General features: G+C 36.5%; 1 long non-coding RNA gene across 1 annotated transcript; it reads left to right on the top strand.

The window, feature by feature from the left end:
- On the top strand, window positions 1-20,362 carry LOC141626865 (uncharacterized). Its single transcript, XR_012536444.1, has 5 exons — window positions 1-97; window positions 234-317; window positions 3,602-3,676; window positions 18,614-18,688; window positions 19,854-20,362. It is a non-coding gene; the product is annotated as an uncharacterized LOC141626865 (long non-coding RNA).
- The last annotated feature ends 5,916 nt before the right edge of the window (window positions 20,363-26,278 follow it).

Here is a 26,278-nt window from a genome sequence, read left to right as displayed (position 1 = left end):
GTAATCGTTATTATATTTGATTTTCAAGTTATTTTTTGCTTATTATCTCTATTCATCTCCATCAATTATAGTTTATAAATTCCAATTATCAAAATATGTGAGTATTTTTTAATTAATAAAATTATGTTCTTTTAATATACAATCATACATTCATACTGCTAGTTTAGAAATTTTATTTCGACTATTTGTTTTCTAATTTTTTACCTAATACCTTCCGATTGTCTTGTTTCAAGGTTGATGCTTCTGGCTTCCCTGAATTCAAATTAGTGGATCAGTGAATCATATTTTCTGATTGTCTAATTGTCCGAGAATCTCAGGTTATTTCGTTCTTTGCTACTTTGTACCCGTTTTAATTATTGTCTATTATGTCTACAAGAATTAGAAAATGTGAATCTGGTTGTGAAAAACGGAAGAAAAAAAAAGAATAGAAGAGTTAATTCAATCTCAAAGAGAAGCTCTCAATAAATTTGTAATTAAAAACTCGAACAATCCTGCTGAAAATGAGAATATAGAGTCAAATGCAAATTCAGCAAGTGTGTGCCTAACGAAAATGAAAATATAAAGTCAAATGCAAATTTAGTAAGTGAGGTGCCTATTGAAAATGATCATGCCGATGACTTTGTTGAAGAAACTATTGTTAGCGAAGAAGATGAGAATAATACTCGTCAATTTGGAAATGATAATGAAGCTGATGAATCTCCTAATTCTAAAGAAAATTTTCCATTTGATATATTTGATCCTAGAAATTGGGATGCTCTTACTTCTAAGATGATTGATGCTTTAGTTGAACAAGGTCTTAAAAGAGACTTCAATATAGAAAGAGATCCAAGAGATGATAATAATAAATTCTTTTCTAATAGATATTATACTAGAGTTTTATCGAATGGAGAGAAATATGATATGGGGTGGCTTGTATATTCAAAAGAACTTAATAGAGTTTTTTGCTTTTGTTGTAAAGTGTTTAGTAAAGCAAGAAGAGGCCAGTTAGCTACCGAAGGGTTTGATGATTGGATACATCTTAGTCAAAGGCTTAAAGAACATGAAACAGGTTCAGAACATATTAAAAATATGGCCAATTGGCATGAGTTGCAATGTAGACTCCGAAATAATAAGACCATTGATAAGGCTAATCAAAAACAAATTAGAAAAGAGAGGGATTATTGGAACAAAGTCTTGACGAGGATTATTTCATTAGTGAAGTTTCTTGCAAAAAATAATCTAACTTTCCGAGGAACTAATGGGCGATTGTATCAAAGTAGCAGTGGAAACTTTTTGCAGTTAATTGAAATGTTAGGTGAATTTGATCCAATTATCCAATAGCATAATCGAAGGATCACTACTGATAAAATTCATTTTCATTATCTTGGGCCTAGTATTCAAAATGAATTAATACTCTTACTTGAATCTCGAGTTAAAACTCAAATCATAAGAAAGATAAAAGATTCTAAATATTTTTCAGTCATATTATATTGTACTCCTGATCAGTGGTGGAGCTAGGGGGGACTAGCAGGGGCGGTCGCCCCCCCTGGCGGATGAAATTTTCGAAGATTTTAGTTAAATTTTTCGAAATTTTTTTGGGGTGCCTTATGAAATTAGTCGTTCGCCCCCCCTAAAATTTTTCGCCCCCCCTAAGTTCAAATCCTGGCTCCGCCACTGCTCCTGATATTTCCCACCAAGAACAAATGTCAATGAAATTAAGGTATGTGGATGTCTCTTCAAGTTCTATTTGTATTGAAGAATCATTTTTAGGTTTTTTGAATGTGGATGATACAACTGGTCAGACACTCTTTGTTGTTTTGCAAAATGAGTTAAAAAAAATGGGTCTTGATATAGATGATGTCAGGGGACAAGGTTATGATAATGGATCAAACATGAAAGGAAAACACCAAGGAGTTCAGAAAAAGATGTTAGATATAAATCCTAGAGCTTTTTATATGCCTTGTAGTTGTCGTAGTCTTAACTTGGCGTTATGTGACATGGCTAACACTTGTAGTAGAGCTAGAGATTTCTTCGGAATTATTCAACGTATTTACACAATATTTTCAAATTCAAATAACAGATGGAAAACTTTAACAGATAATGTAGAATGGTTAACGTTGAAACCTTTATCATCTACTCGTTGGGAGAGTCGCGTTGAGAGCGTTAAAGCTATAAGATTCCAAGTTGGTGATATACGTGAGGCTTTACTTGAGGTGGCTGAGAAAGATAATGATTCTAAAATTGTAATACTCCGTATTTTGGTAGATTATAATATTGTATAGCAGCGTATTATATTAACACAACGAGTAAGTTAGCGGGGTTTATGAAACAGTAATTATATTAATTGGGATTATGATAATGTGGGTTCGTAGTATAAGTCCTTATGCATACGGGATGAGCTTGGGTCGTGTAAGAAAGGAGATGCGAAATGGGTCGGGTTTGGACCGGATTGACTAGCTTCGAGTGTAAACCCCACTCTAATCCTATATAAGGCTAACTAACCTAACCTTACTCATTCTTTTCACCCTCAAGACTGAAATAGAGAGAGAGGCGTAAGAGTTGAGAGCTGGAGGCTGCATAGGAGTTGGTCATGGAGATTGGTGATCGATCAAGGTAACGATTTCTATTCGTTTTATTTTCTTAATGCGCTAACGTGCGACGGTCTTAAGAGAATTAGAAACTGACTCAACTTTGATGGAATTGGACCAAAATTTAAGGGGTGACTCTCGGGGTTGAAAATATTAGATTCGTGGTGTCTGAAGGTGGTCTTTGACCGCCGTTGGCCGGCAGATTGATCGGGAACGGTGGGGTGTCAGGATATGAGGGTTCGGTTTTACCAAATTGTTTTACATTTTCTGACCTAGCTAGCGTGACTAGACGGACCTAAGGTTGTGTTTGGTGGTTTCTAGGTGGTAGTCGGTCGGATTTGTGGTGGTAAGGTGGCTCGTGGTGGTCAAGGGTGACAGTTTGACTTGTATTTAATAGAAGTGGCAAAACAGGAGTTTTTCTGGGATTCGACTCAAATTCGAACCATATTTGGGTCAAGTCGTGACCTGGGAATGGTATGGTTGGAACAAGGGAGGGGAGTCGACCGTCTTGGGGTGGTTTTGGGTGTCACAGATGGTGGTTCGTGGTGGTGGCGGGGTATTTCGCGAAAACAGGGGGTGTTGTTGGGACGGGTGGTGTAATCGGGTAGTTAGGGCGGAGGTTGGTGGTGTTATGGTGGGGTCGAATGGTGGTGGTTGGATCTGGTGGGGGGGGCCACCGTGTGTCAAGGGAACCTACCACGGTGGGGCAAATGGTTTGGGGTGGCTAATGGTGTTAGAAGGGGAGGTGTAGATGGGTGGTAGATGTGGGTTATGACCTTGGTTGACTCGAGTTTTATTTTGTGACGGTTTCGCTAAATAACATATTCGTAATTTAGATAAATTAGTAATATGGGTTTGGTTAATGGATTGTAAATTATAAGATATGAATTAGCAGTTATTACTAATTTAATAGTTCGTTGAAGCGGTTTCATGTAAATAATCGTAATGATAATAATTCGTTATTTGGTAAAGACGCAGCTTGAATAAAGCAAGATAATTATTAATAATAATAATGTAATAATTAACTATGTTAGGTGTTGGAATTATTGAGAAGTTATTTGGATTTTGCGTATCTGGATTGCATTTGTTGGAGCTGCATTGCTGTACAGGTAGGGGAATACACTGATTGAGTTCTTACGATTATAAAGAGTTGACATGTTCGGTGATTATATGACATATCTGATTATCTTATTTATCTTGTTCAGCATTATTGTTTCATACGTTTCATACATTGCATTTGCATCGGAGTTGGAGTTGGAGGAGGTGAGATTATTGCGATTAAGGCCCAGGCGGGTTCTGCAGACTTGCCCTGGTGTCCTCGCCTGGCTGGTATATCGACGACGGTCGATTGATATAGTCTCATGGATCGGTATGATCGGCGTTCGGGATGTGTGTGATGGAGTTGAGAATGGAGGATTATAGCATTGCATTCTTTATTTATATCGTATTACCTACTCAACCTCGCGGTTGACCCCGTGTATTCATGTACGCCCGTGATGATCCATTTATCGGGGAGCAGATTGACAAAGTTGTTGAGACATTTGAGTCGGGGGGAGAGAGCATGGATCACCCGACTTAGAGCTAGCCCACTTTATTTCCGTTTAGCTATCGACTTTATTCCCAGTTTTGAGACATGTTCCATTTCGATTGTAAACATTTATAAACTTTTAATTTAAAGTACTGTTTATCTTTCCCTTTGTTATCTACTGGCTCGGGTTCCGAGATGGTAACACCCTTCTTTATCTGAGGAGTCCTAGTCCAGGCCCTTAAATAAATGGGGGTGTTACAAAGTGGTATCAGAGCGAATGATCCTCAGGCCTAAAACCAATGAACAATAAATGAACTTAGGATGTGTCTAATAAAATGAACCCCTGGTAGGAATTGTTAGGATCTCACAAAGATCGTTAAGAAGGCGCCCTTAACTTGTGCTCTTTTGCCCTCTCGCTTTGAACCGGAGACCTTGAGAGAAAGTTGAGAGAATGGGGTAGTTAGTAGATAAGTTATCTTTAAGGGACAATTAGCTTAGTGGTTACGAATCTTGTGTAGGATGATGAAGAAGAGGTAAGAACCTTATGTGAAATGTTGGCCTTGGGCCATGTGTGTGTTGAATTGACATTGAATGGATGTATTGTAATAACATTGCGGATTTAGTTCTATATTGGAAGCCTTGGAATCGTTGAATGATGGTTGGTTGGTTGAATGTATGTATAAATGTGGAATAGATGAATGTATGACCTATCTGCGAAGTAGGAATTCATGTCTAGAGATATGCGGAACGTGTTGCCCCGAAACCATGCTAGTGTAGTTATCTATCTATGCATACGATGGAGTTAATGTGAGTATGCGGCATAGTTAGTTGTCTAGGGCGTGTTTGGGATTGAGTCATGTAGGTCATGAAATGTTGTTGACATGATGAGCTAGACATAAGTTAGTTTAGTCAGTCACATAATTTCTTGTTGCAGGGCAAAGAATCACATACTTGTGATGTAAGAGAGGAGTGTGAGATAAGAGATGATATAGGATACATGCTTAGGTGTGTATGGAGTGTGAGACCCAAGTTGGGATAAGTTAGTGTGGGTGGTGTGCTTATAAGAGCTTGAAATATGGTAAAGGGGATGTAGTGCTGAAACTTGTTTTTGTCTGATTTTACTCCTACTTGAGCTGAATGCCATTTGATCTCTGTTTCTTGTCTATGACCTAAATTTTTAAGCATGATAGCCTTTTGAGTTAGCTTTGACATGTCGTTGGTTTTATGTTTAAATGATTTATTACTTGAGAATGATAAATGTTTTGGTGAACAGTGGTCAGAATTTTCCTGCACCGTTATGCTTTCGACTCATGGTTTTGTAAAATTCTCATTTAAAACGTGCTTTTTGCCTATGCGTAATTCCAACTTCACTGTTTAAAACATTCGATTAAGTTTTCAAAATGTTAAGCCACGAAAAATATTGATGTTCCATTATTTAATTGTGATTTTTGCAAGTTGAGCAAAGTTTCTGATTAATTGTCATTAAATTCTGTTTAGACCAATCAAGTTGTAAAATTCGTTATAAATTGACCTTTTGATATTTGGACTTGATTCTTCTTCTTATGATTATTTAATTATCTATATTTTCTAAAAAGTATGAAAAATCTCAAGTTAGTGAAGCGATTATTTATTGATGATTTTTGGAATTTGCAGCATGATCTATAACTTTTAAAAATATAAGTTTACGTTAAGTTTTAATACGATAGTTTCACCGTCTCATGAGCCTTATTGTTATGACCTTGTAATGTTCTTATGTGAATTTAGTCGCATGATCCTTGTTATGTGCCTTCGTATGTGATGAAAATGGGAACTTTTAGTTGATAAACTTGTTGTCATAATTGCATGAGTAAAGTTGTATGGCCTAAAATGACATTTCATTAGAAGGGGTTTAAACAATTTGTACGAGTTTATCGTTTCTATTTCAAAGGCAACACGATTCTACCGGCTCTAACATTATTATTGTTCGGAGTTGTATGTGTATGTGCTATTTTCTTTATCTTATGTGACAAGCGTAATTGTGAATGGTGTTTCCGTTAATTGTTATGTTCTATAATAGTAGTTAATTATTTGTATATAATTTTCAATTGATAAGTATGATTTGTTAATGGGCAGGGCATGGAGAGTAAGTATATAGCATAGTGGTCATGTAAATTGTTGGAATTAAGGCATAAATTTTAGGATAAGATATACATTACGGGTTGATTAGTTACCATGTGATTGAAAAGGTAGTATTGTGCATTACGTATGCCTGGGTTGATGTTGTTTGAGGCAAAGTGGCCTTAATTTGTGTGGACTTGACAAATAGTGGAAATTCTTATATTTATTAAGATGGATAATTGGTTATGCTATGGTTGTCGAGGAAGAGATGTATGGATTTAATATTGTATTCGAATTGTCCTTTCCTTTGGCCTTGACTCGTGCGTAAGTAGCTTAGACTATTAGTCTAAGTGTTGAGCACGGTTCTTTGAACCTTTGACAGTATGACATTGAAATTGAGATTTGGTTACTGGTATGAGTTTGAGTTATGGGGCCTGAGTGCCAATTTATTGTTACGGTCCTGAGTGACCCTGGTTATTGAGTTTATTATTATTGAGTTCGATCGATATTGAGATTGAAATTTGTTTTGCGGTTTTACTCCGCCAGTTCACTTAACCTTTGTCATTGGCCTAGGACCGACGATGAGAATACGATATTTGGTTATTTTAGAATATTATATTATGAGATTGAAATATTATTTTATGAGACGGAATAATGAATGAAATATTTTATTATGAGCTTGGAGCATTATATTATGAGATGGAGTAATGAATGAGACGGGGTAATGAGCTGGGACATATTAATTATTGGGACAAGTGAGTTAAATATATTATGGAATTAGAGTTGAGTTTAATTGAATACATAAGTGATACAATTAACATGTTGTAATATCTCCGGTGTGATTATTATATTTATAGTGGCTGGATATGTGTATAAATGTGTTTATGTGGTCGCATCTTACAATAGTTGGTAACATTAACTTTGTTTATTCTTTTTAACAAAAAAAAAATAAAATAAAATAAAAATTGTGTTTCTATCGTTATTTCTCTTGCGGGAATATTGTATGTTAAGCATGTTGGGGGGAATGTTCGGGACTGCACGTTGATATACGGGTGTCAATTTATTGGTTTCCGCATAAATGTTTATATGGTAATATTAATTATGTTCAAATGTTCACACATGTAGTATGTCATTCATGTCTAATTTCTTTTGTGAGAATATATGTGTCCGTAGTTATAATTGTGGCTTTAGTTGCGTTGCTTGTTTCAGTTAGACCCTATTTTATGATATGATAGTAAAGGGCAATGTTACTGGTGATCGGGTATATATACAGTTATACTGTCATGTAATGTTATAGCGACCGCGACAGTTAAACTAGGGTAAGATTGTTTAATCGAAAATTGTTTAATATAGTTATGAGATTTGAAATATATTCTGGTCTTGTTACCTAATAATTATGTTTTGTGGGAATGGTATGTGTCGAGTTGTTGGCTAAATATGATGCTCACATGTTACACGTATGTTTATATGATAGTAGTTAGGACCAATTGAGCATGCAGGTATGATTGCTGAAAGGTTTAATGGAAGTAATATTGTTGTTAATGTTGGTCATGTGATCGATTGTTGTTAAGAGACATATTTTGAATGTAATAGCTTGAGGTATACATTGTTGAGTGTTGTCTAGAATTGGTAGAAGAGTAACTAGTGGGTGGTGATATTGATAAGATATTTTGTGATTGGAAAGGATTTGGATGATGATTTTGATGAGATGTGTTTACAAGTGGAGTTCCTTTTATATGTATTGCAGTTGTTACTCTCTCTTGTTCATGGCATAAGATTGACCTTATGAATACAGTGATGTTGTTTGGTGATGATAGTTGTCATGTTAGTTGTAGTAAGTTGGAGTTACGGGACGTAACTCTTTTCTTTTCGGGGGTAGAAAAGTGCGCGTGTCAATAGTAACTCGGGTGGTTAAATGGTTAGACATATGGAGGATATCGATATATGTGGATTAACTGTTAAGTGGTTAGTTGGATGTAGTTTATGGTTACTGTTTAAGATGACTAAGATAAAGATGGGTTAAACTTCGGGACGAAGTTTATTTTAAGGGAGGTAGAATGTAATACCGCTATTTTGTGTAGCGTTTTATTGAAATGAGAAACCTTATGTTGGCTTTTGTTATGGGTAGTATAGTGAACTTCGGGGACGAAGTTCCTTTAAGGAGGGAAGACTGTAATACTCCGTATTTTGGTAGATTATAATATTGTATAGCAGCGTATTATATTAACACAACGAGTAAGTTAGCGGGGTTTATGAAACAGTAATTATATTAATTGGGATTATGATAATGTGGGTTCGTAGTATAAGTCCTTATGCATACGGGATGAGCTTGGGTCGTGTAAGAAAGGAGATGCGAAATGGGTCGGGTTTGGACCGGATTGACTAGCTTCGAGTGTAAACCCCACTCTAATCCTATATAAGGCTAACTAACCTAACCTTACTCATTCTTTTCACCCTCAAGACTGAAATAGAGAGAGGCGTGAGAGTTGAGAGCTGGAGGCTGCATAGGAGTTGGTCGTGGAGATTGGTGATCGATCAAGGTAACGATTTCTATTCGTTTTATTTTCTTAATGCGCTGACTTGCGACGGTCTTAAGAGAATTAGAAACTGACTCAACTTTGACGGAATTGGACCAAAATTTAAGGGGTGACTCTCGGGGTTGAAAAGATTAGATTCGTGGTGTCTGAAGGTGGTCTTTGACCGCCGTTGGCTGGCAGATTGATCGGGAACGGTGGGGTGTCAGGATATGAGGGTTCGGTTTTACCAAATTGTTTTACATTTTCTGACCTAGCTAGCGTGACTAGACGGACCTAGGGTTGTGTTTGGTGGTTTCTGGGTGGTAGTCGGTCGTATTTGTGGTGGTAAGGTGGCTCGTGGTGGTCAAGGGTGACAGTTTGACTTGTTTTTAATAGAAGTGGCAAAACATGAGTTTTTCTGGGATTCGACTCAAATTCGAACCATATTTGGGTCAAGTCGTGACTTGGGAATGGTATGGTTGGAACAAGGGAGGGGAGTCTGTAGGGTAATATCCGTATAATGCCCTTTAATTATAGGATTATAACGCAAAATTTACATGTGAATATTGTCATAAAACGATAAACATAAAGAAACGACAAAGATGTAGGAATAACCTTCGGTCCTAGTGCAATAAGGCAATGAGAGATTAAAGCAAATCTCCTCCTAAACGATGCACCCAAGATGTCCGAGTAATGCCCTTGTGCTAGAGACAATCCCCTAATTGACTTGCAATATCGAGGGGATTAGTTTTTTGTGAATTTGTGTTGGATGAGAGATCCGGAATTTAGGAGGCACAATTCCCAAAAACCCTAATTATTTTTGCAAAATGAATTAGGTTGGAAGGGAGGAGAGAGCTCTCCTTTTGTTCCTCTAATTCGGTTTGGCCGAATGGACTTAGGGGGAAATGGGCTTCCATTTTCTCCTTAAGTTAAACTCATGGTCCGGTCCAAAACTCGCAAAGTGTATACGACGCGTTTCATTATAAACTCATTATCGGTTATCGGATTTTAAGGCATCAACTAATAATACGGGTTAGTTGAATTCTTAATACGTGTCCGACACAACAGTATTGTATAATTAATTTGTCCAATATACATTAATCAAATATAAATCGCTTATATTTAATTTTACGAATTAACTGGTTAATCCGCATTAGCCCATGATATTTAATCCGTATTAAATATTATATCTCAACATCACATTTTAACTAATTATTAGTTAAAAAACTCGACTAACCGGTTAGTCGATTTGGCATCTACATGACTGTATTTTCATACCGTCACATCACTCAAGACGTATCCTATAGGTGTGACTTTTAGGGACCATTGATCACCGCTTATCGCATGACAATAACGTCAAACTTATCTAGCAAGCCAACCGTTATTGATAAACGTGGATCAATCGGTTATGATACAAAGTATGCCCTTTGATCCTTTTAGAGGTTTATAAGTCCTTGCACTAACCGTTAAGGACACTAACCCCAACAAGCTCCCACTTGTCCGTACAAGTGTATGTGCAATGACGTTATCCGCACTAACTGGAGGACACTACCTCCAACAAACTCCCACTTGTCCGAACAAGTGTATGTGCGATAACCGATTCTCATATTCATTTAAAATTTCTCCCACTCAATGTAAAACAATTTGCGCTTCTGATCCGCAAAGGTCGTATTTTACAATCGATCTGTATCTAGAGTGGTTTCCCCGACTAGAGAGTAACTCAACCGATAAAACGAATCCGTATCCGAGCATGGCCATGCATTTCGATTCTGACTCCTCGAGTGGCCCTGAGAAATATCGAGTACCTGATAAAGGCTGAATATTTCCTTCAACTCGAACTCCTTCCGATCTAAGCACAAAGATGAAATGACCCGAAAAAAATCTACTTGCCCCCTGTTACGGATGACCGTGAGAAAGAAACCAAAGTCACCCAAAATCCGCCTTAGTCTCAAGAGACAGTCGATAGTCAAAAGAATCGACTCTTAGGATCATCATGGAGGTCCTATCCACGACCTGGCACCGAATGTTGTAAAACATTTAGGACTCCATGTCGATGTCACAATTGTGTCCTACGAAATATCCGTATAAAACGCCTCTGTGATTGGTCACCAACCTGTTGACTTATGGCTAGTTGAACCCACCATCAACCAACGTCACAAAATAATTGCCGAGTTATCACCATGTGGGCAATTAAGGACTAAAAAAATATAATGTTTTTGCAGTTCACTTTGTGGTGTTCAAAATTTGTCGTACAAATCCACATGAAAAACAAAATATATATATAAAATATCAAAACGATGATGTTGTATAGAGTACAAAAACGAATGAATCTAATCCATAAAAGAGTACTACAACTTAGGAACACGTTTAATTCCCATGGAATTAACGTGCCCTTCATGCTTATCTTGTCGTAATGCTTTAGTGAGAGGATCTCGCTATGTTGTCATCTCGTAGCAATCTTTTCTATCACTACTGTCTTTTGCTCCACGTAATCCCGGATTAGATGAGCTTTCCGTTGTACATGTCTAGACTTGTTGCTAGACTTTGGCTCCTTAGCTTGGAAGATGGCACCACTATTGTCGCAATAGATGGTGATCGGGTCATTCGAACTAGGCACTACGGATAGCCCATGTAAGAATTGACGCATCCATATCGCTTCCTTTGTAGCTTCGACGCGCATAGTACTCGGACTCGGTCGTAGAATCTGCTGTAACAGTTTGTTTCGAACTCTTCCACGGATCGCAGCGCCATTAAGAGTAAAAACGAATCCAGATTGAGATTTCGAGTCATCACGATCCGTTTGGAAGCTAGCATCTCACAGAATCGGTTGCGCATAGCTTTTGTTCGCCTCCATAAGTCAATGCCCAATCTTTAGTCCTCCGTAGGTACTTAAGAATGTTCTTGACAGCCAACCAATGTGATTCACCTGGATGCTGTTGGAATCGACTTGTCATACTCAATGCATATGCCACGTCGGGACGTGTGCATATCATGGCATACATGATAGATCCTATTGCCGAGGCATAAGGTATCCGTGCCATGCGCTCTTTCTCTTCCGGTGTCTCTGGTGCCTGAGACTTGCTCAAATGCACCCCTGGAGACATAGGAAGGAACCCCTTCTTGGAGTTAGTCATGCTGAATCTCTCTAGGACTTTGTCTATGTAAGACTCCTGACTGAGAGATAGCATCCGTCGTGATCTATCTCGATAGATACGGATGCCTAGAATTCTTTGTGCCTCTCCCAGATCTTTCATCTGGAAATGGTTTTTCAACCATACTTTCACCGAAGTTAAGAGAGGTATGTCATTCCCAATCAGGAGTATGTCGTCAACATACAATATTAGGAAGACAATCTTGCTCCCACTCGACTTGATATATAGACATGGTTCCTCGACCGATCGAGTAAATCCATTTTCTTTTATCACTTGGTCGAAGCGATGATTCCAACTCCTTGATGCTTGCTTAAGTCCATAAATGGAACGCTTAAGCTTGCACACTTTCTTAGGATGTGCTGGATCGATAAAACCTTCGGGTTGTACCATGTACAACTCTTCCTCCAAAAAGCCGTTTAAGAAGGCGGTTTTCACGTCCATTTGCCAAATTTCATAGTCATGAAAAGCGGCAATCGCTAAGATAATCCGAATGGAACGCAGCATGACTACTGGTGCAAAAATCTCATCGTAGTGCAAACCTGGCACTTGGGTGAAACCTTTAGCAACTAGTCGTGCTTTGTAGATATCTTGTTGACCTTCCACGGAATGCTTTATCTTGTAAAGCCATTTGCATTGAAGGGGACGAACCTTAGCAGGTAAGTCAACAAGATCCCATACGTTGTTCTCATACATAGAGTCCATCTCGGATTTCATGGCCTCAAGCCATAGTTTCGAGTCGAATCGGTCACGGCACCTTTATAGGTTGCGGGTTCACTACTCGTTAAGAGTAGAACGTCATCTATGTCATGTTCCTCGACCATACCAATGTATCTGTCCGGAGGAATAGAGACTCTTCCCGACCTCCTAGGTTCCTCAGGAATATTTACCGCAGCCGGGATTGAAGGAATAGGTTCCTCCAATGGTTGCTCGGTGTTTGGTTCTGGAATCTCCGACAGGTCGAAGGTTCTATCACTCTTTGCATTCTCGAGGAATTCCTTCTCTAAGAATGTCGCACTCGCCGCAACAAAAACACGTTGTTCGGTTGGCGAATAGAAGTAATGACCACGTGATCCTTTAGGATAACCTATAAAGTATGTCTTGACCGATCGCGGGCCGAGCTTATCTTCAGGTCTCCACTTGACATAAGCCTCGCAGCCCCAAACCCGTATAAAGGACAAGTTGGGGACCGTTCCCTTCCATAGTTCATATGGAGTTTTGTCAACAGCTTTAGACGGACTTCGGTTAAGTATTAGAGCGGTGACAAAGAGCATAACCCCATAATGAATCAGGTAAAACCGTGTGACTCATCATGGATCGAACCATATCAAGTAGTGTTCGATTTCTCCGTTCGGACACACCATTCAGCTGAGGTGTTCCAGGTGGAGTTAACTGTAGGGCGATCCCACAGTCTTTAAGGTGTTGATCAAACTCGTGAGAAAGATACTCGCCACCACGATCTGAACGTAGTGTTTTTATCTTTCTACCAAGTAGGTTCTCAGACCTATTTTGGTATTCTTTGAATTTCTCAAAGGATTCACTTTTGTGCTTCATTAAGTAGACATAGCCATATCTACTTAAATCATCCGTGAAAGTGATGAAATACCTGTAGCCTTCTCGTGCGGTGATTGACATAGGACCACATACATCCGTGTGTATGAGCCCTAATAGGTCAGCAGCGCGCATTCCAACACCTTTGAAGGAAATACGAGTCATCTTACCGATGAGACATGATTCACACGTGCCAAATGATTGAAAATCAAAGGCCGAGATAGCTCCATTTTTAATGAGCTGTTTTACGCGTTTCTCATTAATGTGTCCCATGCGGCAGTGCCATAGATATGTTTGATCTTTATCACCTACCTTTAACTTTTTATTCATTACGTGTAATATTTCGGTCGTCTGATCTAAAACATAAATTCCGTTCAAGGAGACTGCCTTGCCATAAATCATATTGTGTAAAGAGAAAATGCAAGCATTATTTTCTATTACAAATGAAAAACCAAGTTTGTCAAGTGCAGAAACTGAAATAATGTTTTTCGAAAGACTAGGAACATAATAGCAATCATATAATGATAACTCAAATCCGCTAGGAAGCTGGATCACATATGTCCCCTTTGAGATGGCAGCCACTCTTGCTCCATTCCCAACACGCAGTCAACCTCACCCTTTACGAGAGGCTCGAGATTTCGGAGGCCCTGCACATGATTACACAGATGAGAACCACAACCAGTATCTAGTACCCAAGTTCCGTAACTTGCATGGTTAATCTCAATCATATGAATAAAAGTAGAAGAAGAAGACATACCAACAGGTTTAACGCGACCCGCTTTTATGTCCTCATGATAAACAGACATGTCCGCCTCCAATGCTCGATCTTGTGGCAGTGATGGCATTCCATGTTTTCGGTTTTGCTCTTTGTCGCGCCTGATGAGTTGCTCGACTCACCAGGCCCACTCTTACCTGGACCCGACTTCTTAAACTTCGGTTTACCTACTGCTAGGTTTGCCTGAGCTTTGCCCTTACCTTTCCCTTTGTTTGACACAACGAGAACATCCTGTTTCATGCTCCCACTGAGCTTCATGTCCTTCTCGGTCTGTACGAGAAGGGAGTGCAGTTCATGGGGAGTTTTCTTCAAATCATTCATATAGTAATTCGCTCTAAATTGCGAATAACCATCGTGGAGTGAATGAAGAATACGGTCGATAACAATATTCTCGCTGATGTTACAGTTAAAGGTCTCCAGTTTCTCGACATTCTCAATCATGCTGAGAATGTGTGGGCTAACCGGTTGGCCCTTCTGGAGTCTCGCATCAAAGAAGCGAGTGGTATGCTCATAGGTCACGATTCTCGGTGCTTTCGAGAATTCCTTAGTGAGCGTGGTGAAAATCTTGTTTGCACCATGGGCTATGAAGCGTTTCTGCAAATTGGATTCCATTGCAAAAATGAGTACGTTTTTAATCGCACCCGCTTCCATACGAAATCATTAAACTTGGTGATTTCAAAGACTCTAGCCGTGGGACCCGGGTTTGCCGGAGTGGCTCTAATAGATATTTGAGCTTCCGTCGCGGCGGCAGATTCCGTAATGCCGCCTCCCGGTCCATGGTTGGATCCATCATTCTTCAGTCGAGTAGACTGATTCATCTGATTCATGAAGATCCGAAGCCAGGACTCACGGTCCAATGTGGCACTTGGCATTGGGTTATCACTTGAACCAGCCATTTGTTTTTAGCAGTTTAAAATCGTGATCTACACTGAAAAAGAAAGAAAAACAAAACGAAATAAGCAACTCATCGAGGTGATTTAAGTCTATTTTAAAATTCATTTTAAAACATGTAGACTCTCGCACTTGCATAATTGATCTCCCTCAAGAAAAATACAAGTGATCCCAAGACTCAATTTCTGTAAATTGATAAGCCAACTGTTTAGCTAATTCTTCCGGAAGAACTCTTGGTCGATAGATTTCTGTAAATCCTATCTATTAGTCCACCATAGTCACAGGATCGTACGAGTGACCATAGTGTTGAGATAAAATAAGTCAATCGGTTCCAATTTACCCGACGTAGAAGGGGTCATAGTATGCCTACCGACGAAGAAGGGAGTCCTTGGAGTTTGACCTATAAAGACCGTTCTCAATTTTGGTTTATACGAGGAAGATCCCATCAACTTAATTATAATTCATTTTAAGTGAACGAAAAACTAGCGTCTGCGTGAATGAATCAATTTAGGTGATGGCTTAGCATGATCGTGTGACATACGAATGTCAATGAAAACTAACTCGTGACCTCTATATGTGTCAGTTTTCATGCAATAATTAGGTGGTTTGGTTTTAGGCGGAATATGATGCAAGCTATCGTTACAATAAAATAAATAAATGAATGCGATACGTAAATAAAAATTCCTAGTGTGGCCTATCCTAGTAAAAAAAAACAAAGTACAACTTTGGAATCCACCGTTGGACCCGAAAAGCTTGTCTTGATGTTCCATCTTCATCCAAGTAGCGGGAGTGAGCATCCGGTCTCCATCTTTAGTCTTCTCAAGAATTACAATTTAAAATTTACAAATATAAACCTATTTACATTCTAAATAAAAACTGTAATTAAAAGAAATAAAATGGAGATACAAGATCTCAAAATACAACCAAGACCGTGTTCCATCATTACGGCAACACGTTCTACTAAGGCCACACTAAGTTACAACCGTTTGCAAAATAATTAAATACGTAATTAAAAGGCATTCAAAACATTCAAAATATATATAAGAACGATAAAACAAAATGCATCAACTAAAAATTTAATTTATTCGTGACATAATTCCGTAATTATGTTAAATTTTTTATCCAAACCACCAAAGATAATTAAAATTATGTGACAAAACCGCTTCATCAACTTAATTTTAATTCGATATAATCCGCTACAATAAATCATGTTAGTGTAACTTTATTTTACGTGGGTGAACCGTTTCACTAACAAGCGAGAGCATAAAAACGTTTTATGCATAAAAAGGGGCCGAAAAAGAAAAAAAACAGAAATTTTTTTTTTTTTTTCTTCTGTACTGTTGACGTGAACAGTACCAGGGGCCAAAAAAATTTTTTTTTTTTTTTTTAAATGGCAGAATTGCCGAGAGCTTCTAAAAGCAAAAAAAAAATTTTTACGCGGCTCAAAACGTGAGCAAAAAGGATCAAAACAAAACGGTTTGATTAAAACACAATTGCAATTTACTCTAATCCGGATTAAAATAAAAATACAATTGACATGTTCTTCACATTTTGTTGTAATTATCGATTAAAACAACAAATCGCTAAGAACAACACGAAAACAAGATATCGAACGATCTAACAAAATTGTGTGGCACGCAAATCAATGCAAAAACTAAAAAAAACAGGCCGTGATTCATGAAGCACGGTTTTCCAGAATTTTCGAACCAGAAAATGTACCACACGAAATTTTAAGCAATGATTTTAACCGATCTTTAACATATAGCGATGAATATCGATTACATAGACAATATGCAAAGATCAAAATTAAAACAAGACAATCAACACCGTGTAAACTAGACACGGTTTCCAACAATCACAAAAAAAACGCAGCAATTTTTTTTTTTTTTTTTTTATAAATTGCCGAGACCAAAAAGGAGGCAGCCGTGGCCAATTTTGAACAAAATTCATCGTTTTCAAAATCGTTTAATGAAAAACACATATAAAAATTTACGTGGCCTCGCTCTGATACCACTTGTAGGGTAATATCCGTATAATGCCCTTTAATTATAGGATTATAACGCAAAATTTACATGTGAATATTGTCATAAAACGATAAACATAAAGAAACGACAAAGATGTAGGAATAACCTTCGGTCCTAGTGCAATAAGGCAATGAGAGATTAAAGCAAATCTCCTCCTAAACGATGCACCCAAGATGTCCGAGTAATGCCCTTGTGCTAGAGACAATCCCCTAATTGACTTGCAATATCGAGGGGATTAGTTTTTTGTGAATTTGTGTTGGATGAGAGATCCGGAATTTAGGAGGCACAATTCCCAAAAACCCTAATTATTTTTGCAAAATGAATTAGGTTGGAAGGGAGGAGAGAGCTCTCCTTTTGTTCCTCTAATTCGGTTTGGCCGAATGGACTTAGGGGGAAATGGGCTTCCATTTTCTCCTTAAGTTAAACTCATGGTCCGGTCCAAAACTCGCAAAGTGTATACGACGCGGTTTCATTATAAACTGTTATCGGTTATCGGATTTTAAGGCATCAACTAATAATACGGGTTAGTTGAATTCTTAATACGTGTCCGACACAACAGTATTGTATAATTAATTTGTCCAATATACATTAATCAAATATAAATCGCTTATATTTAATTTTACGAATTAATCGGTTAATCCGCATTAGCCCATGATATTTAATCCGTATTAAATATTATATCTCAACATCACATTTTAACTAATTATTAGTCAAAAAACTCGGACTAACTGGTTAGTCAAATTTGGCATCTACATGACAGTATTTTCATACCGTCACATCTCTCAAACGTATCCTATAGGTGTGACTTTTAGGGACCAGTTGATCACCGCCATCAGTATGACAATAACGTCAAACTTATCTAGCAAGCCAACCGTTATTGATAAACGTGGATCAACTGGTTATGATACAAAGTATACCCTTTGATCCTTTTAGAGGTTTATAAGTCCTTGCACTAACTGTTAAGGACACTAACCCCAACAGAGTCGACCGTTTTGGGGTGGTTTTGGGTGTCACAGATGGTGGTTCGTGGTGGTGGCAGGGGTATTTCGCGAAAACAGGGGTGTTGTTGGGACGGGTGGTGTAGCTGGGTAGTTAGGGCGGAGGTTGGTGGCTGTTATGGTGGGGTCGAATGGTGGTGGTTGGACTGGTGGGGCCACCGTGTGTCAAGGGAACCTGCCACGGTGGGGCAGCCTGGTTTGGGGTGGCTAATGGTGTTAGAAGGGGAGGTGTAGATGGGTGGTAGATGTGGGTTATGACCTTGGTTGACTCGAGTTTTATTTTGTGACGGTTTCGCTAAATAACATATTCGTAATTTAGATAAATTAGTAATATGGGTTTGGTTAATGGATTGTAAATTATAAGATATGAATTAGCAGTTATTACTGATTTAATAGTTCGTTGAAGCGGTTTCATGTAAATAATCGTAATGATAATAATTCGTTATTTGGTAAAGACGCAGCTTGAATAAAGCACGATAATTATTAATAATAATAATGTAATAATTAACTATGTTAGGTGTTGGAATTATTGAGAAGTTATTTGGATTCTGCGTATCTGGATTGCATTTGTTGGAGCTGCGTTGCTGTACAGGTAGGAGAATACACTGATTGAGTTCTTACGATTATAAAGAGTTGACATGTTCGGTGATTATTTGACATATCTGATTATCTTATTTATCTTGTTGAGCATTATTGTTTCATACGTTTCATACCTTGCATTTGCATCAGAGTTGGAGTTGGAGGAGGTGAGATTATTGCGATTAAGGCCCAGGCGGGTTCTGCAGGACTTGCCCTGGTGTCCTCAGCTACGAGCTGGTATATCGACGACGGTCGATTGATATAGTCTGCCGGGGATCGGTATGGCTGGGCGTTCCGGGGATGTGTGTGATGGAGTTGAGAATGGAGGATTATAGCATTGCATTCTTTATTTATATCGTATTACCTACTCAACCTCGCGGTTGACCCTGTGTATTCATGTACGCCTGTGATGATCCATTTACTGGGGAGCAGATTGACAGGTTGTTGAGACATTTGGAGCTGGCAGGGGAGAGAGCATGGATCACCTGACTTAGAGCTAGCCCACTTTATTTCCGTTTAGCTATCAGACTTTATTCCCAGTTTTGAGACATGTTCCATTTCAGTTGTAAACATTTATAAACTTTTAATTTAAAGTACTGTTTATCTTTCCCTTTGTTATCTACTGCCTCGGGTTCCGAGATGGTAACACCCTTCTTTATCTGAGGAGTCCTAGTCCAGGCCCTTAAATAAATGGGGGTGTTACAAAAATAAGGAGTGAGGCCAAATCTCTAGCATTGAATGAGTTAGGTGACTTTGATTTTTTGGTTGCAATAGTTATTTAGTATGAAATTCTATATCATGTTAATTTGGTGAGCAAAGATTTACAATCAAAAGACATGCTGATAGATGTTGCTATTGTAAAGATTAAAGGTTTACTAACATTTTTTGAAGATTTTCGTGAAAATGGTTTTGTTAATGCTATAGAAGAAGCTAAGAAGATTGCTTTTGAAATAGATATTGATCCAATATTTCCTCAAAGGCGAGAAATTCGAAGAAAGAAACAGTTTGATGAGAGTCGAGACGATTCATCCGTAGTTACTAATCAAACTTCAGAAGAATCCTTTAGAATTAATTTTTTTTTTTTACATTGTTGATCAAGCAATTGCTTCACTAAAATCAAGGTTTAAGCAGTATAATGATTTTGAGAATATTTTTGGCTCTTTATTTTCTTCTAACAGGTTGAATTCATTTGAAGATACCGACTTAAAATTGCATTGTATTCATCTTGAAGGCACATTAAAGAAAGCACAATCTGATGTCGATGGAAATGAATTATATATGGAACTTAATTTTTTGAGAGAAGTCTTGCCTATGGAGAATATGGGACCTGTTGATCTTTTGAAGTTTTTGAAGCGATTTGGTTGTTTTCCTAATGCAATGACCGCATATAGAATAATGTTAACTACTCCCGTGACTGTTGCAAGTGCGGAAAGAAGCTTCTCTAAACTCAAATTGTTGAAATCATATTTGCGTTCAACTATGACACAAGAAAGACTCAATGGTTTGGCATTGATAACAATTGAGAAGGATTTCTTGGAGCAAATGGATTGTAAAGATTTGATGGATGAATTTTCTTCTAGATGTGCAAGGAGGACATCCTTATTTTTGTAAAGATTAATTAACAAAAACAGTTGTACTACACATTATGAATTTGAAATTTGAAATTTATATTATAATTTAATTTTCTTTATATTAGGGGTCTCGTCTTAAAATTTAGAACCGGGCCTTTAAAAGTCATTGGACGGCCCTGTAGATTAGTCCTAATATCTTTAATTATTATTTATTAATTATTTAAGGCAGATAGTTTAATTAGCGGAATGAGGTCAGTGCTGACGGCATTCCATTAATTTTATAGTATCATTATACTCTGTCTATGATGGACACACTAAACTAGTTGATTATATTTAATTAATTAATTATAATCAAAGGTACGACTTTTGTTTTGGGCTACGTTGGAAGAATATGAGTAAATAATTAACATGAATAAGAGGGGAAAATGTTACGGTTACACTTGGTTTATAGAATCTTTTATACATCACCAATTAAAATGTAACATGTAGAGGAATCTATTTGTAATTAGGGAGGGAATTGTGTAGATGTTTGGATGGAAAAATTTCATCATGGAGGGAAGATGAAAAAGATGGAGGGAAATTATGAGGGAAAATAATTAAGAATTTTATTAATTTTGGTAATGTGAATAATAATTATACCAGTTTTAAACCCGTGCAAAAAATACACGGGTCATAATAACAGGCGTTATCAATAGATATAGGAGTATATAAACAACAATAGTTGTATAAAACTGTTTTACATAAGCATTATTATAAAACTAAGCGATTATCTACCTAAAAACTACACTAAAATAACTTACACAAATCATCACTTTCCATAATAAGGCTTTCGTTATATGGTTTTAGAATGTGATATTGTATAACCGTTTTACGGGAGACTTGCTCGCCTATAAATGAGGTTTATTCGTTCATTGCGGTATATAACAACATATTATCTCGATTATATGGTGACCAAAATTCCTAAATGACATTGGGCCAACATTCTTACCGTTATAAAAAGCTCATACAACTATAGTATGAGTATGAAACTACTACTTCCCGATATCGATCATTTATTACCTATTTCTATATATAATTTATTTGATCTATTTCCATATTAGGTATGTTGTTTTTACAAAATGGCAAACATGCTCCTTACACAAATTTTAGAATAAGATCATCTCATACTGTGAGACGGTCCATTTTTATAAGAAAACTTTTCATTTAATGCTAATAAATAATTTGAAGTTTTAGACAATAAAACCGTCTCGTAATAACTATTGTTTTATACAAAGTTTCCATTGACCCGTCTTAAGATTAAGACGTATATACTTTTCTTAAATGAAAATTTGTGTACTATTATTACTTACACCTTCAAATTTTGGCTTTTTGACAATTGAACATTTGAGCCACACCCAAAACTCAAAACTCAACTACACAAAAACCTTAAGAGCCCAACTAATTTTATACGTATACTATAATAGCAAAAATTAGGGTGTACGTGATAGCCTGCAAACCACGTATACCAGGTAAACCACCCAAGGGTAACAGGCTCGAAGTCTATTAGGCATGGACTCAGGCCAAGAATGTTCCACAAGATTTTGCTCTTGGGGAGGCTTGAACCTGAGTCTCCTGGGAATTTCACCCATGTTTTAACCACTAGACTCCACCCTTGCGGGCTAATCCTTCATTTTTGAACCATAATTTTGTCAGTTTAGTTTCGCATTACGAATTAATCATTTCCGTTTACTGTAATCCATCAAATTAATGCTTTATTTCAATTTCTTTAGATTTTAATTAGGGGTCGGGTTTTTCGCGGTTGTTTCGTGGTGGCAAAACCGTTGATTTGGGTCATCCACGGTCGATTCTGACCGAAGGGCAACGTGATAGTCGCAACCAGGCTAGAGCCTTCGGCATGATAGGTCGTCGGCGCCGGAGATGTTAACGGTAGAGAGGTGTTCACGGAATCACGGCAGGTAGTTGAAGCTAGGCATGGATGAATGATGTTAGAGATAATGGAAAAAAAAGAAAATAATTAGACAATAAAAATAATAATATATACCAAATTTGTTAAAATATTTCATAATAAATTTTAAAAGCTCAAATTTCAAATTTAAATTGATTCCCAAAATGTACAAAATAAAAGTTGAAAAAGATTCTATCTCAATCCTCACAGTTGCCCCATGTTACGATTCTATACACTGAGTGTAACCGTAGCCTTTTCGTGAATGAGAGCAAGTGAGCAACTATGCTTAAAAGGAGAAAGGTTACTGTCAAACTTTTCTCTTATGATTATTTTCTACTCCCTCCATTCAACTCCACACTACACTTATGCTTTTTGCACGGGTATTAAGGAACGGATTAAAAAAACGTTTAAAAGTACATAGGGAAAAGAATGGTGGGGTTAAAAATGTTAAAAAAATATAAATGTGGGGTTTTATGGTGGAATAGAGTGGACCAACAATGACATTTAATGTAAATAAGTTGTTGAAATTAGGATAAAATTGTCTTTTTCATTTCCTTTTTAGGAAAGGTGTAGTGTGGAGTTGAATGGATGAAAAGGGTATATGTGTAGTGTGGAGTTGAATGAAGGGAGTATGTTGCAAGTTGTTGATTTTTTTTATTACAAATTACAATTAAGTGAATCTAGACACAATCACGGGTCATGAAATCCGGATTAAGGTATTGTTCCGATAACCAAAAGTTTAGGTTAAAAGGTATGTCTTTATTCAGTTCAAGGTCAGGGCGGACCATCGACCTTTTTAAGGGCCGGCTTACATTGATGTTTACAGATTGCCTACTAACAGAACTATATTTTAACATAATGAGAGTGGCATAATTCCAAAAAACTGTCAAGGACGAAAGAAAAAATGTTCAGCGCGGAACTCGTTTCAACCAATAAAGTTGTAAGAATGGCCGATAAATACTTTTTATATACTCCCTCCCATTCACAATAAACCTCTCATTTCATTTTGGCACAAATATTAAGGAAACACACTGCCCCACCATATAATTAAATTTCAACCACACAAATACACTACCCCACCATACAATTAAATTTGGACCACACAAACACTTACCAAAAAAGGAAACAGGGAGGTTATTGTGAATAGACAGAAAAGGAAATAGGGAAGTTTATTTTGACTGGGAGGGAGTATTTCTTAAACCTTGATCTCAAAGTCAAAAGTTGAGCTCTTTACCATTGGGGTCACCTTATTGATCGGAATAAGGTATTGTTGTACGTGAAGTAATAATCATTTTTAACTTGGTTTATCTTTTAAAGAAAATTATTAAATTTAATTTTAAAAGTTACTTCCTCCTATCCATACTAAAAGGTAACATACTCTTGCTTTATCACAATTGGCGAGGCACAGTTGCAACGTAAATATTTTTAGTTACAAATTATTAAAAATTATAAAAATTTGATATTTTTATAACATTCATGATGATAAATCAAACAAGATCTCACATGACTATATTTTCTCTTATAGATTAAAAATAAAATCAAAGATTCCCTACAATCATAAATAGTGCCAAAATGCAAGCATTATCTTTGATGTGGATTAGAGAGAGTATGTTAGTTTTCAATTCATGGACTATACAACTAGTTGTATATGTTGTACGGTGTATAATCTGAGCTTTTTAATAAAGTATCCGAACTTTATGTTAAAGAATATGAGCTTTATTATAAAGTATTGAGTTCATCCATTTACACATTAAAAATATGAACTTTGAATTAGCTTAGAAAGAATACATATAAGCTCGAATTCTTATACCTTAGTTATACAATGCTTATGGTACAACTGGATGTATAATTCTATTTATGGTTAGTTTTTGTACTTAGAAAGAGTAGGTATTTCTTGTTAATTGACACCTATTAAGCTATTACAATTTACAAATCAGTTTAGCAAGCCAAGTGGACGAAAAATATGTCCATGTGATATTAACATTACTACAAATTAAACTATAAAATAACACCGTGATCCCTAAAAAAAACACCATTTTACAGTATGAGAGAATCATTAATCTTTTATTTGATTGGCTATGCATAATCACATCTATGAATAAGGGGTCGTTTGATTCGCTGGAGGAATTAAAGTTCCAAGGGAGTTACAATTCACATGATTTTGCAATTCATGTGAAATGGAAAAAAAGTATTTGGTTGGAATGTGGGAAGTGAATTCCATAGGAATTCCCACTTACCTAGGGGGACCTAGGTAAACAACTTCCCCCATCATGGAGGAATTAGAGTTCCTATGAAACTTCAATTCATGTGATTTTGGGCAAACAAACAACCCACCAATTTTACAAATCACATGAATTGCAATTCATGTGTTTTATGTTGGGTAACCAAACAATCCCTTAATGTTTCTCTATACTGTAAAAAATTATCTTTGAATGGCACTATAAGAGGGTCTACTATGTCATATCTCCAGGCCATTAGGTAATACTCCCTCCATTCAACTCCACTTTACATGTATTCCTTTTTCGTCCATTCAACTCCACTTTACATATTTCCTTTTTAGGCCAAGAAAATGACCATTCTAACCTTATTCACACTCCATATTTACAAAAAATGACATCCATACCCCACACTAATCCACCATAAAACTCCACCTTTATATTTTTTTAACATTTTTAACCCACCATTCTCTTTCCCTAGGTACTTTTAATAGTTTTTTTAATCCGCTCTTTAATACCCGTGCAAAAAGCAAACATGCGAAGTGGAGTTGAACGGAGGGAGTACTTTAATTTTAAGTAGTAAAACAAATCTCTTTTAAAATGGTCATATTTATACCCTCTATCTATAAAAGCCAAAGCATTTAGAGGTTTTCTATTGGCTGCTTGATTTTTGGGCAAATGGTCCCCATGATTATTTCTCCCAATTATTTACTCTCTCTCATCCCACTTCATTTGCTTTTCTTTTCTCAAAATTAAGCTTGTGATAAAAAATTTATTTACATAAAATTTTATGCTAATACAAAAAATAAAAAATGAAAATCCGTACAAAACTTCATATGTTCAACGAGCACAAATTAATAAATTTCAAACTAATAAATTAAAAAATAACAAACCGAATGAATAATAACAAATAAAATATAATTTGGGTAAATTACGATGTTTAAGAATTTAAGATTTAAACCGTAAGTATAATTTTCAGATCTATATATATTTTTATCGGCTATTATCCGTTTTAAGTTATCAACCCCATGAGTATATAGGACAAATATTTTACTTTTCCCATGTATAATGCTTTTTTTTTGTCTTATTCATCATACACATATATATTTGACCCGTTTTAAACTTAAATTTAAAGCGTCGTCTTAAATAAAAATTTATGTATTTTTATAAAGTCGAGCAAATGCGTTGTTTTTACTTAGCGTATAAATTCTCTTTACTTTTTACATCAATATAACAATAATACTAAAATCATATTTTTATAAAGATTTTTACCTTCTTATTGATTTTTTCAATTTAATAAAATTAAACACGTGCATTTTTTGCACGGGCGTAAAACTAGTGTCTAGTTAATTCTTAATACGGCGTATTAATCAATCGTATAAAATATTCTTTTGATATACAGAGTAATTATTTTAAGTATAACTTTTTCAGTAAGTAGACTATACAACCAGTTGTATTGGTTGTATAGAAAAGAAACTGAGCTTTATAATGTGTTTACTTGAGCTTAGACCTATATGTTATGAGCTTTGTTTAAAAGAATCTGAGCTTCATTATAAAAATATTGAACTTAAAAAATTATAATGAAACTCAAAAGTAATATATATGAGCTCAATTAGATTTTAATTTTTGACATTAAAAAATTAAAATATAAATTAAAAATGATAAGAACTCGAAAAACATACATATAAGCTCACTTAAGATTGGTTATGGTTGTACAATACTCTTGTTAGTCTTGTACAACCAGTTGTATATAATAGTATTTGTGTAACTTTTTGTTTAACTTGTCTTGGCGGAATTTCTCCTTCAGCCCAACACTTGCAAGTAAAAGCAAACCTAGTCTTGAAAAGCGGAGTACAAATTATTAATTTAGC

The sequence above is a fragment of the Silene latifolia genome, chromosome Y, assembly GCF_048544455.1.
Source record: "Silene latifolia isolate original U9 population chromosome Y, ASM4854445v1, whole genome shotgun sequence".
Taxonomy (NCBI): Eukaryota; Viridiplantae; Streptophyta; class Magnoliopsida; order Caryophyllales; family Caryophyllaceae; genus Silene; species Silene latifolia.
This window is presented reverse-complemented; position numbering and strand designations above follow the sequence as displayed.